Consider the following 12,335-nt stretch of genomic DNA (forward strand, 5'->3'; position numbering starts at 1 on the left):
GCCTGAGCATGGTTGCCAGTCCCCAGAGATTCACCCACTGCTCAGAATCTGGGAGCCCAGAGTCGGAAGCTGCCAATGGTACACAGCAGAAGTGACCACACAGGGCTGGAAGGGGTCAGAGGACAGCAGGGCATCAGGCACCTGTGCCGAGCCTTTGCAGCCCTGTGTGATCACTTCTGAGAGTTCTGGGCAGTCAGCACAGCCAGGGGCTCCTCTCCACCTGGATCATTAAACCTAAAGGCCTGGTCCCCAATGCCAGTGTCCCCCACCCACCTCCCTCACCCCTCCCAACTCCTTCCTTCTGCTCTCCAGGACTTTGGGGCTTGTCCTCTTGTTCCCACCAGCTCATTCCAGGTGCGTCATAGCAACTTCCTGGAACCGTATCTGCCTCCAGGCCCCCACTTCTCCAAACAGCAGGAAGAGGGGTCCTTTACCATGGAGTCTGTCCCTCCTCTGCTTAGTCCCGCCATAGGTCCACATCGGAATCAGCTTCCCAGGGTGGCCGATACAAATGACCACCAACCGTGTAACTGAAAACGACAGAAATGTCTTCCTCACAGTTCTGGAGTCTGAATCAGGCACTGGCAGGACCATGCTCCCTGGGGGCTCTGAGTAGGGTGCTTCCTGCCGTGTTGGAAGAGAGTGGCAGGCATGGGGTGAGCTGGGATGGAAACCAGAGGTAGGCCTGGGAGCCCACAGCCTCTGCTCTGTCCCCAGGGTCCCACAGCTTGCTGGAGAGATTGCTAAACCATGGCAATATCTCTATTTGTCTGTTCAGACTCCTGGCATCCAATCCAGGCCAGAAGCAGGGGGCTATTTGGATCCTGGAACAACAATTGGGGCAGGAAGACGGAGGAGCTGTCACAGCCCCAGGTTGAATGAGGACAGCACAGGAGTCAACAAGTCCTACTCACTACGAGTGATCCTGCCAGCCGAGGGGCAGCCAAGAGTCACACTTGGCCCCAGTGAGCTGCCTGGGCTCATGCCTGGTTTGGGTGCACAGGTCTGCATCACCCCAATTGCCCAGGCCACTCAAGTCAAGCAAATGAGATTTAGATGATTTAAAATCAGATATGGACGTGCACCATACCAGGAGTCCCTGTCTGTCTGGGGAGGTGCTGCTGGGATTGTGGACTGAGGCCAAAGGCATTTGAATCTCATCCATCCGCAATGCTCTGGTGTTTTTGTAGTTGCTGTTGTTGTTTCAAGGAAAACATACTCATGATTTGCTTGTGTAATTAAAACAAAACAAAACAAAAAGGTGTGTGTGTGGTCTTTTTTTTTTTTTTTTTTAAACAGATCAGACTTAAAAAAAAAAAAACTTACTGCAAAAATACCAACTGTTTTTAAAGAGACTCCTTTTCAGAAGTGGGAGTTGGGGAGGAAAAGGGCCTGGTTTAGAATCTCAGGTGCTGAGTGCTCTGGAATCAGAGCCGGCTCTGGTGGGCCTCGGTTTCCCCACCTGCACCACAGGGAGCGGGCCTGAGAGTCTCTGGGGTCAGAGCTTGTTTCAGTGACAGCATTCTCTGAGAGGCCTGCAAGGGCTTGAGCTAAGCATTTGGGAGTGGCTCCAGAGCCTTGGGGCTATAGCAGTCTCACCCTGGGGGCTTTCTGGGCAGGTCAGCTAAGTTTTCTTTTGGGGAAAGTTACCAGGCTCCAGAAGGTTGTGGGGCACCCCAGCCTTAGTACACTCAGACCAAATGCTGGCCGTGTTGCTTGATTAATCACTTCTCTCTCCATCTTTGGGACTGAACAGCCATGATCTGTGGGTTTCATTAAGACAGAGATGGTTTGGTTAGGGATATTGGCTCAGTGACCCTGCCCCTGGCACCAATCACTATGACAACAGTTCAAAAGGGTCCCAAGGGCCTAAGAATCCTGCTTCCACTGAGGGCGAGGTTGTCTGAGGTCAGACAAAGAGGGATTAATAGAGCCTGTTCTCATTAAGCCACAAGGCGCCATTATTACAAGTGGCAATGGCCCTACCAGGAGATACATCATGCTTTCAAGTCACAGAGAACCCAGCAAACTAAAAGAATGGCCGTAGCATGGTCCAAAAAGTCACCCTGGAGCCCAGAATCAGGAAAGGAGGAGAAAAAGTAGAAAGAACCCAAACGTCCAACCCAAATGCTTCCTCTTAAACTCAGTAAAACCGAGCAGTAACAGTTTCAGTCTTCAAATGATGATGTCAATTATGTTTATTAAATTAAAATCCTTATGGTACATGGCAGTCCGTGTCTGCATTTTTGTAAAAACAACAACAAAAAACCTCACATGTATGTATATACAGGGAAAATTTAGAAGAAAATATTTCAAAAGGTTAGCCATAATTATCTTCACAAAAGGAGATTGTGTAAATTTTTTCTTTTGGTTTATCTGTATTTTCTATAATGAACAAGTATTTCTCTTTAATTTTTTTTATTTTTATTTTTTGGTACCAGAGTTGAACTCAGGGGCACACGACCACTGAGCCACATCCCCAGCCCTATTTTGTGTTTTATTTACAGACAAAGTCTCACTGAGTTGCTTAGCCCCTTGCTATTGCTCAGGCTGGCTTTGAACTCGAGGTCCTCCTGCCTCAGCCTCTCAAGCTGCTGGGATTTCAGGCGTATGTCAGCACTCTCTTGTTATTTCTAAAAACCTTAATTTCTTTAAAAACTGGTGCAGAGCATTAGAGGTCTGATATTCTTTCCCTCTGGAATCAAATTTCGCTTAACAAAACCTATGAGAAGGCACGTAAACCAAGGAAACCCAGGTCTGAGCAAGGGCTTCGGAGCCAAGGCACTGGCAAGCTGAACTCCAGGGTGGGGAGGGCTCAAACGCATGGCACCTGTGGGCTGGGGTTCATACTTGATGCTTCCTCCAAGTCACATTAAAGACACATCGATGATGTTGCATTTTATCCTGACAGCAACTGGGAGCCACTGAAGAGCTTCAAGAAAGGAAGTGAGATACTCATATTTGTGTTTTCAGAGCAATTCAATTAATTAATTTTTAAATATTTATTTATTTATTATTATTTAATATTTATTTAGTTGTAGTGGGACTCAATAGCTTTATTGATTTATTTTTATGTGGTGCTGAGGATCGAACCCAGGGCCTCGCACGTGCTAGGCGAGTGCTCTACCACTGAGCCACAACCCCAGCCCTAATTAATTAATTTTATTTAAACTTTTGGTGTTGACGATTGAACCCAGGGCCTCACACAGGCTAAGCATGTGCTCTTCCACTGAGCTCCACCTCCACCCCCCTTTTATGTTTTTCAAATGATTATTACAACAAGAACAAGTTCATGTGTGACAAAAACTATTGGCAGGAAGAGAGTTGTGGATCCAGAAAAAAAAAAAGAGAGAGAGAGAGAGAAGAAAATTGGGCTGTGAAAAGATTGTGTATCAGGGACAAGATATGTGAGCTGTTTTAACTGATAAATCTAATGCATTTCCATTTAAGAGGAGCCAGGGGAGAAATTTATTTCTGGCCTCTGTGCTGGAGAAAGCCAAGCCTCCTCTAAATTACGGGGTGGTTTCCATGTCATGGTTCTGCGTATCATAAATAACTGCATTCTCCTCTTTGTCTTGGCCCCTGGGAAACTCTATGTATGCAATTTTACAGATTAATTTACCCTTGGATTTGCCTTCAATGCATACTTCAATTTGTCCAGAATTCCTTACTTATAGTATTTTGCCTTATTTGAATTTTCAAAAGTGGCATCAAATTATTTTTGGAATGAAGTGAAATATAATGAAAGAATTTTTTTTTTTTAAGTCTGGGCTTGAAAACACAAAAACTCAACAGTTCTTGAGCAGTTTCTTAAATCCTTATGATTGCTCATTCAGTAGATTTTTAAAAAACCAAATGACTGTTTTGGTGTAGTCATAATTATCCATGTTAAATACTGATTGAAAAAACTGGGAAGTCTATGATACCAGAAGCACAAGCCACAAAAGAAAAACTAGATAAACTTCAGTTAAATTTAAAACTTTAGTGCTTAAATAGACACCATCAAGAATGTGGGAAAAAAAAATGGTCCACACAATGGAAGAAAATATTTGCAAATCATGTATCTGATAAGGGACTTATATCTAGAATACATAAGGAACTCTTACAACTCATTAGTAAAAAGACAACTTCATTTAAAAATGGGCAAAAGATCTAAATAGACATTTCTCCAAAGAAGATATGCAAATATCTCATAAACACAAGAAAAGATGCTGAAGAGTGTCATCAGGGAGATGTCACTCTGATAAACATGGCTCTGATTAAAAAGACAAAGATCTACAGGAGGGGAAGAGATGGCGAGCTCCAGATTCTTCTGATGGGAATGTTCAATGGTGGAAAATGGCCTAGCAGTTCCTCAGAAAGTTAAGCACTCCATTATCACATGACCCAGCGATACTACTAGGTGCACCTAAGAGAAATGAAAACCTATGTCCATACAAAAAATTATACACGAATGTTCATAATAAAAGAGGTGGAATCAACCCAGTCAGTGTCCATCAACTAATGGATGGATAAACAAAAACATGGTGCGCTCATACAATGGAAAATTTTTTGGCCCCAGAAAGGAATGAAGTACTGAGACACATACAACACAGATGAAACCGGGAAGCATTAACAAGGTGAAATAGTCAGAATTGCCCAGAGGCCACAAGTTACATGTTGTGTTTATATGACATGCTCAGAGGGGAAGTGCCGCAGTCTGGCTGGGCACAATCAGGAACCACTTGTCAAAAGAAACTAACTTTATTTTTAGAACCACACGTGCCAAACAAAACAGCTCCTCAGGAAAAACCCTCAGAGCCCCAACTGCCACCACCGGCTTCCCACAAGCCTCTCCCTCAACCACAAGCCTCACCACCTCCCACCATCCTCCTGCTCTTGAGGCCGATTGGCTGGGTCACGTGGGCGGAGCCAAAAAAGTCCCCCAATGAGCAGCTCCGTGGTCTGAAAGGGCAGGGAAACACCCAATGAGCATCACTGCAGAGGAGCCAATCACCTAGATGTTGCTGGGGCTGCTGTGAGCCAATCATCAGCTGGCAGTCTGAAAGGGCGGGGAAACAGCTCAATGAGCATCTCCAATGAGCATCACAGCAGAGGAGCCAATCAGCTAGATGTTGCTGGGGCTGTGAGCCAATCATCAGCGGGCAGCTGGAAGTTTGCTGGGGCCCCTTTGGCTGTGGCTCTCAACAGGGAAGTAGAGACAGAAGGTCTCTATTTAGGACTGAGGGGTGGGGATGGGAGCGTGATAACTAAGAAGTGTGGAGTTCCTTTCTGAGATGACGAAAAAGTTCTAACACTGGTTGTGGTGGCAGATGTGTAACAACTCTATGGATATAGTAAAACCCACTGAATCGTACACTTTAAATGGGTGAATTGCAGGGTATGTGGACTTGATCTCAATAAGGCTATTTAAGAAATCAACTGTAAGGTTACCCTGCTGACCCACCTGTAGACTGGGACAGGGACCCCAAGTCTTTGGGTTGTCACGAGGTGGTTCTAACTCCAGCTCAGTGACTTCTCCCTTCTCCTCAGACAAGTCACTGCAACTCCCAGTGAGGGAGACAGTGATACCTGATGCACAGTGGGCTCCATCAGGCCTGGAAGGTGCCAGAACTCGGCAGGTGCTGGATACGCCGCTTCCCAGAGGACCTGCTATGGTTTGAATGTATCCACAAAAATTCATCTGTTGGAAACTTAATTCCCAAAGTTACACATTAGTTATTTCTGGATGGAGAGCCTTTGGGAGCTAATTAGGATGGGATTAGGTCTTGAGGGTGAGGCCACCATGATCCCATTAGTGGCTTTATAAGAAGAGAAATGACACCCAAGCCAGCACACTTGCTCTGTCTCGTCATGTAAAGCCATGTAGGATGCAGTAAGAGGGCCAGATGACAAGCACATGATAGCACTTGCTCTTGGACTTCCCAGCCTCCAGAACTGTGAGCCAAATGAATATCTATTCTTTTTAGATCACCCAGTCTCAGGTGTTTTGTTATAGCAACAGAAAATAGACTAAATGCTTCTAAGACCTTGCCCTCAGAATGTGTGAAACTTCCGAAATAAACAGGGCCTGCAGATTTCCTTTTATAGGGTCTAGTTAATGTTTAAATATTTAAATAAAAATTTGGGCTGGGGATGTGGCTCAAGCGGTAGCGCGCTCATCTGGCATGTGTGCGGCCCAGGTTCGATCCTCAGCACCACATACAAAGATGTTGTGTCCGCTGAAAAAACTAAAAAATAAATATTATAAAAAATAAAAATATTAAAAAAAAAATTCATCAGACTTTTCAGGTTTGAGAGCTTCAGAAAAGTTTCCAGAAGGCAAGAGATGTAGCATAACTAAGGGCACTTCTGTACTTGTTCCATAGGGAGCCTTGGGGCTGGTCAGAGAGATGGCTGTCCTTGTGTCCATGGTCATTTGAGTCTCAACTGTAGACTCAGTAGCTTTTTTGTCCACACCTGAACCCTGTTTTAAGGACTTCCCAGGGACAGCTCTGTGACTGGAGTTTTGTCATAAAATATCAGCAAGTCAGTGGCAGGTCCCTGGTGTTAGAGACAAGATATTTTCCCTTTTCACAGATGAGGCTGTGGAACATGCCCAAGGTCACTCAGAGAGGAAGCATGCTGGGACTCAGGCCTGGCCTATCTGAGCAGAAGCCCATATGTTCTTTCTCCCAGACCAGTTCCCCCAGTTTCCCCACAGCAGAAGCCAAGAAGGTCACAGAGGAGGACAGATGCTGCTCCCAAGTCGGGATTTCCGGGCTGTTCTTGGGCCTCCCCTGGTTGTGCTACCTGCCCGCCAGCGCCCAGCACCCCACATGGTCCTCTCCCCTGAGTGCTGGGTTCTCTGCAGCCCAGCCTCCTGCATGTGACTCTCTCTAAACTTGAGGCCGGAGCGTCTTGTGAAGTCCCACAGGAGAACAGGAGAAAGAAGTACGGATGTTCCCATTTCCAAGCTGCAGTCTCTCTCTCAGGAGGCCTCACGTTGCCAAGAAAGATGAAACAGATGTCTTGGCAGTAGCTTCACATGCTTCCTGCCAAGCCAGGGAGAACTTGTCTTCGGTTTAATGCAGCCAAGACAGACAAGTCCCAGCCCACATTAGTTACAGGAAATGCACACACACACACACACACACACACACACACACACACACACACACATGAGCCTCTTAAACCTGGGAGGCCTGCAGTTCCCAGCAGGCTCTCTTCACCAGGATTTTGACATCAACTATAGAAACATGTTGCTTCTGCCTGCTTGCTTCATACCTCCAGGCTCTGTGACCCCCTAATTTCCCAGGTAGGTCACCCCCTGCTCCACATCATGTACCACTCCATGGCCTTCTGGCCTGGCAGCAAGGTCACCTCCCTTTCTGGGCTTATTCTTATCATACCCTGGGTACTCACTTCTTTTTAGGAGGAGGGGTGATAAAATACACAAAATACAAAATGTACCATTTTAAAGTGTACAATTCAGTGGTGCTTAGTACGTTCCCAGTGTCGCACAACCGTTACCACTATCTTCTTCCAGAACAACTCGTCACCCCAAGAGGAAAGCTTCCACCCACCAAGTGGTCACTTCCCATTCCTCCCTCCCCAGTCCCTGGCAACCACTCAGCTGCTCTCTTTGTCTTTGAATTTGCCTTTCTGGGTATTTCATGAGCCTGGGTAATGTATAGTATGTGGTCTTTTGAAACTGGCTTTGCTTCTTTTGCTCAATTTCATGTTTTCAAGGTTCATCTATGTTGCCGCATATACTGATACTTCGTGGGCTGGAATTCAAATACTTTATGGCCGGATAACACTCCATTGTATTCCATTCCACATTTTGTTTGTTCATCCATCAGCTAATGGACATCCGGGTAGTTGCCACCTTTTAGCTATGGTGCATAGTGCCATTATGAACATTTCTGCACAAGTTTTGTTCAAATGCCTGTCTTTAATTATTTTGGTAATATATACCTAAGAGTAGGATTCCTGGTCATGTGGTAATTCTGATTAACCTTTTGAGGAAATAAAGAAGTATTTGCCATACTGACTGTATCATTTTATATGCCTACCAGCACTGTATGAGAGTTGTAATTTCTCTAAATCTTCACCAACATTTATTTTACTTTTAATTTTAGCCATCCTGGTAAAATGAGTGGCAGCTCATATGGGTTTTGATCTGTATTTTCCTGAGACTAATGATATTCATTGAGCATACTTTCATGTTTGTGGTCTCTTTGTGTATCTTCTTTGGAAAAATGTCCATGTAAGTCCTTTACTCACTTTGTAATTGGATTATTTGTCTTGTTGAATTGTAAGAGACTACTTTGTATACATTGAATGGTCTTGGCGCCCTTGTTCAAAATCAAGTGCCATAGTTGTACCAGTTTGTGTCTGGACTCTCACATCCATTCCACTGACCTATGTGTCTAGTCTTGTGCCAATACCACACTGTTTTCATTACTATAACTTTGTAGTAGTGTTTGAAATTGGGATGTGTGAGTCCCCCAACCCCCCAACTTTGTTCTTTTCAAAGGCTGCTTGGCTATTCAGGGTCTCTTGAAATTCTATATGGATTTTGGCATCAGTTTTTCTGTTTCTGTTTTTTAAAAAAGGTCATTGGGATTTTGATAGAGATGGCACTGATCTATATATCCATTTGGGGATTATTACCATTATAATAATATGGAGTCTTTTAAAGCATGAACATGGGATGTCTTTTCATCTCCTTAGGTATTTTTTAGTTTCTTTCAACAGTGTTTTATAGTTATCAGTGTACAAGTCTTTCACTTCCTTGGGTAAATTAATTTCTAAGCATTTTAGATTTGGAGGCTATTATAAACGGAATGGCTTTCTTAATCTCCTTTTCCCAATGTGTATAAAAATGCAATTGATTTTTTTTCTGTGACTATTGCACCCTTCAGTTTTCTTTTCTTTTCTTTTTTAATTCATGTATTAGCTAGAATAGTTGTGTGTGTGTGTGTGTGTGTGTGTGTGTTTCTCTAGGATTGTCTACATATGAGCTCTTGTCATCTGTAATTAGAGGGGGTTTTACTGATTCTCTTACTATCTCTCTGGATGCCTGTTTTCTCTTCTTTCTTACTTGCTCTGGCTAGGACTTCGAGTTAATGTCAAGTAGAACTAGGGAGCATAGATAGGCATTTGGATCTTTTGGTCCTAGTGTGGCAGTGCTCTCTTGCCTCTCATTGGCTCATCTCCCATGGTCCCCGAGAGTCCAGGTCTTACCCTTGCCCACTCTTCTGCTCTAGGGAAACTATTCTCCAGCCTTTGCCACACCCACACCCTATAGTCCCCACTTCTGCCTCCTACTTCCCAGTTGAGTTTCCTGTCTTTCTAGTTAAGAGTTTTTTAAGGAGCCCCTGAGTTAATACTAGACAGTCAGCCTGTCTACACCCCCTTAGCCTCCTCTTTCAGCCCTCAGCGCCAAGGGGGCAGGTGTGCCTCTCATAAATTCTAGGGTCCTGAAGTTCTGGGGTCTATGTTTGGAAGCCTAGAAGATCAGGCTTGCTAAGAATAACTATGTCTTGGCCTGCCTGGCACAGGAAAAACAAATCTCCATATATTGCCAGCTGATTGATTGGCAGGACCTCAGGAACACTGATGGCCATCCAAGAAACACAGGTGTCCAGGGCACCTGGCTCCGGGCAGGTGGAGCCTGCTGACAACCCATGGAAACTCTTATTTGTGGGCAGACTTTCCACTCCTCGCCCCACCCTGCTGCCCGTGGCTCTGAGGCACCTCTGTGAAGGCAATGACTTGAGACACACAAACATGGGTTTGGAGCACAAGCCCAGAGTCAGAAGCCAGAATGAGCCCAGGAGGTGAGCAGCATCCCCCTGCTCCCTGCTAAGCCAGGCGTACAGTGAGGCTCAAGGCGAGGAGACTTCCCTGGGATCCTGCACCTCTCCGAGGCAAGGCCAGAGTCTGCCAGCACCCTCGGCCAAGACCAGCACCAAGTGACTCCCAGAAGAATTTGACAAAACCCTCCCCACAGCGGGACACTTTAACATCCTCAGAAATGATGTTAGGTGGACCCAAAGCAAGTAAGGAAAGAGAATTCTGAGACACATAATCAATGACTTCGAAACTATATATATTCTCCAAATAAGGTGTATGTATATAAAATATCCATGGAACATTTCTAACTATTGGTGTGTGTGGGTATGTGTACGTGTGGTTGTAAAGAAAAATTTCAAATTATAGAAAGTAAAAGTTATACATTCCCATCCTCAAACCATATAATTCAGTGAAACTAGAAATGAATTACAAAAAGGTAGCAATAATAGTGGGAAAACTCTGGGAACAAAGATACAAACATCAGTTGTACTCTAAACAGATTCTGTTTTGAACAAGAAGTAAAAACTTCAAATTCAGGCTTCTTCTTCTTCTTTTTTTTTTTTTAAAGGAAGGAATTTATTTTAACACCTTTATTCTCTTTATCATTTGTATGTGGTGCTGAGGATTGAACCCAGGGCCTCACATGTGCTAGGCAAGCGCTCTACTGCTGAGCTATCACCCCAGCCCCAAATTTAAGCTTCTTGAAAATTAATAAACATGAGAACACCACATGATAAAATGTATGGGAGATGGCCCAAACTGAGCTCAGAGGAAAATTTGTAGCCCAAAGTGTTTTCTAAAATTAAACAACAACAACAAAAATGGAAAGCAAATAAAAATTTGATATGAGTCTAAAAAAAATGACTAAAAACAATTAAAAGGAGAAACAAATTTGATACAGTTCAAAAGAGTAACATATTAAATTAGAAAAAAATAGTAAAATAGATCCTTAAAAACCAAGCTAGCATAGAGAGAAAGGATGGGAGAGGAGGGGAGGAGTAGGGAGGATAGGAAGGGCTGCAGAATAGAATAGTCAATATAATTGGTGTATGTACATTCCATGTATGTTTTATATGTCAAAATACATTCTGCTGTCATGTATGACTAAATAAATAAATAAAAGTCTAAAACAAACAAACAATCAAACAAAAAAAAACCAAGCTAGCTTTTTACAAAGACCAGCAGCACACATTTCTCATAAATACGAGTAGTAATCAAGAGATGAACAAATAACAACCCTAGAAATGAAAACTGAACTGACACCACAGATATACACAATTTTCAAAGTTATAATAAGATATATATTTGAAATCTGGATAGGGTGGACAATTTCCTTGAAAAATAAATGACCAAAATTAACTTGAAAAGAGTCAGAAAAACATGAATCTAATACCCATAGGAGAAACAGATAATTATTGCTGAACTAGGAAGGGGTACGGCAGAGTGATGGACAGGTGAAGAAGAGGACCAGAGTGAGGCCAGGCCTGGGGAGCTGACAGGGGACCTTGTCCATAGCTTCCCATTTTTGCCAAGGCCCTCTGTTGCCCTGATCTCCACATGAGCCCAGGTACCCCATTCTGGGATTGGGGCTCCCAGGTCTCCTTCTTAAACTTAGGACCCTGGAGCCTCAGGTCTAGGTCCTCCAAAGCTGAGCTCCAAACCATCAATGCCAGGAGAGGGGCGGGGGAATGATACCAGGAACAGGCGGAGGCAACAGCAGGTACGGAGTAGGGGGACAGGATATGACCTGTGCAAAGTTCCTAGCCTGTAGCTGGCAGCATAGTCACAGTCCTTATGTAACCATGGGACAAAACAAAACAAAGCCAAACAAAACACTTTCCCCTTCTTGGGCCACTGCCAGCAGCAAGAGGGTCACTGTCCTGGGAGACAGAGCCAGGGGACCTTTACACCAGGACCCTGCCCACTGCTCTAGCACCCTGTGAGAGTCCCAGGGCCTCAGGGACATGACCCTCACTCCCTCACTCTGCCTCCTGAGAGCCATGCAGCAGCACTTCCCCTGTCCCAACAAGCCAAGGACTGGCACTTTCTGATTCATGGGGGCCTGAGGGGAACCTCAGCAGGACTGTGACTTTAAAGCCCACTGCAGGGGCCCAGGTGGACCAGGGGGTCTCCTCCCTGGAAGGCCCTGGAGCTTCCTGAGGGCTTTGGGGAGCACCCTGGATGTGCTCAAGGACGCTCTCATCTTCATCCCAAATAGGGAGAGAAGGAGGATGGGCTGCCAATGGGTGGCTTTGCTCAGCTGCATGTCACCCACCTCTGAGAGGCCCTACCACCCTGCCACGCGTCCTACCCCCTGCCGCCCAGGACAACTTCAGGGAGAGGAAAGATGGGAATCACACGGAGGAGAGAGGTGCTTTCAAGGAAACAAGGCCTTGAAAGGAACCTCCCTTCTGGGGACCTCCTTTCCTTCAAGGGTGCCCCCAACTCCTTTCTCCATTTTGCCCATCTTCAGGTGAGGTTTAGCTTTCCAG

This window comes from Marmota flaviventris, chromosome 14, assembly GCF_047511675.1.
Source record: "Marmota flaviventris isolate mMarFla1 chromosome 14, mMarFla1.hap1, whole genome shotgun sequence".
Lineage (NCBI taxonomy): Eukaryota > Metazoa > Chordata > Mammalia > Rodentia > Sciuridae > Marmota > Marmota flaviventris.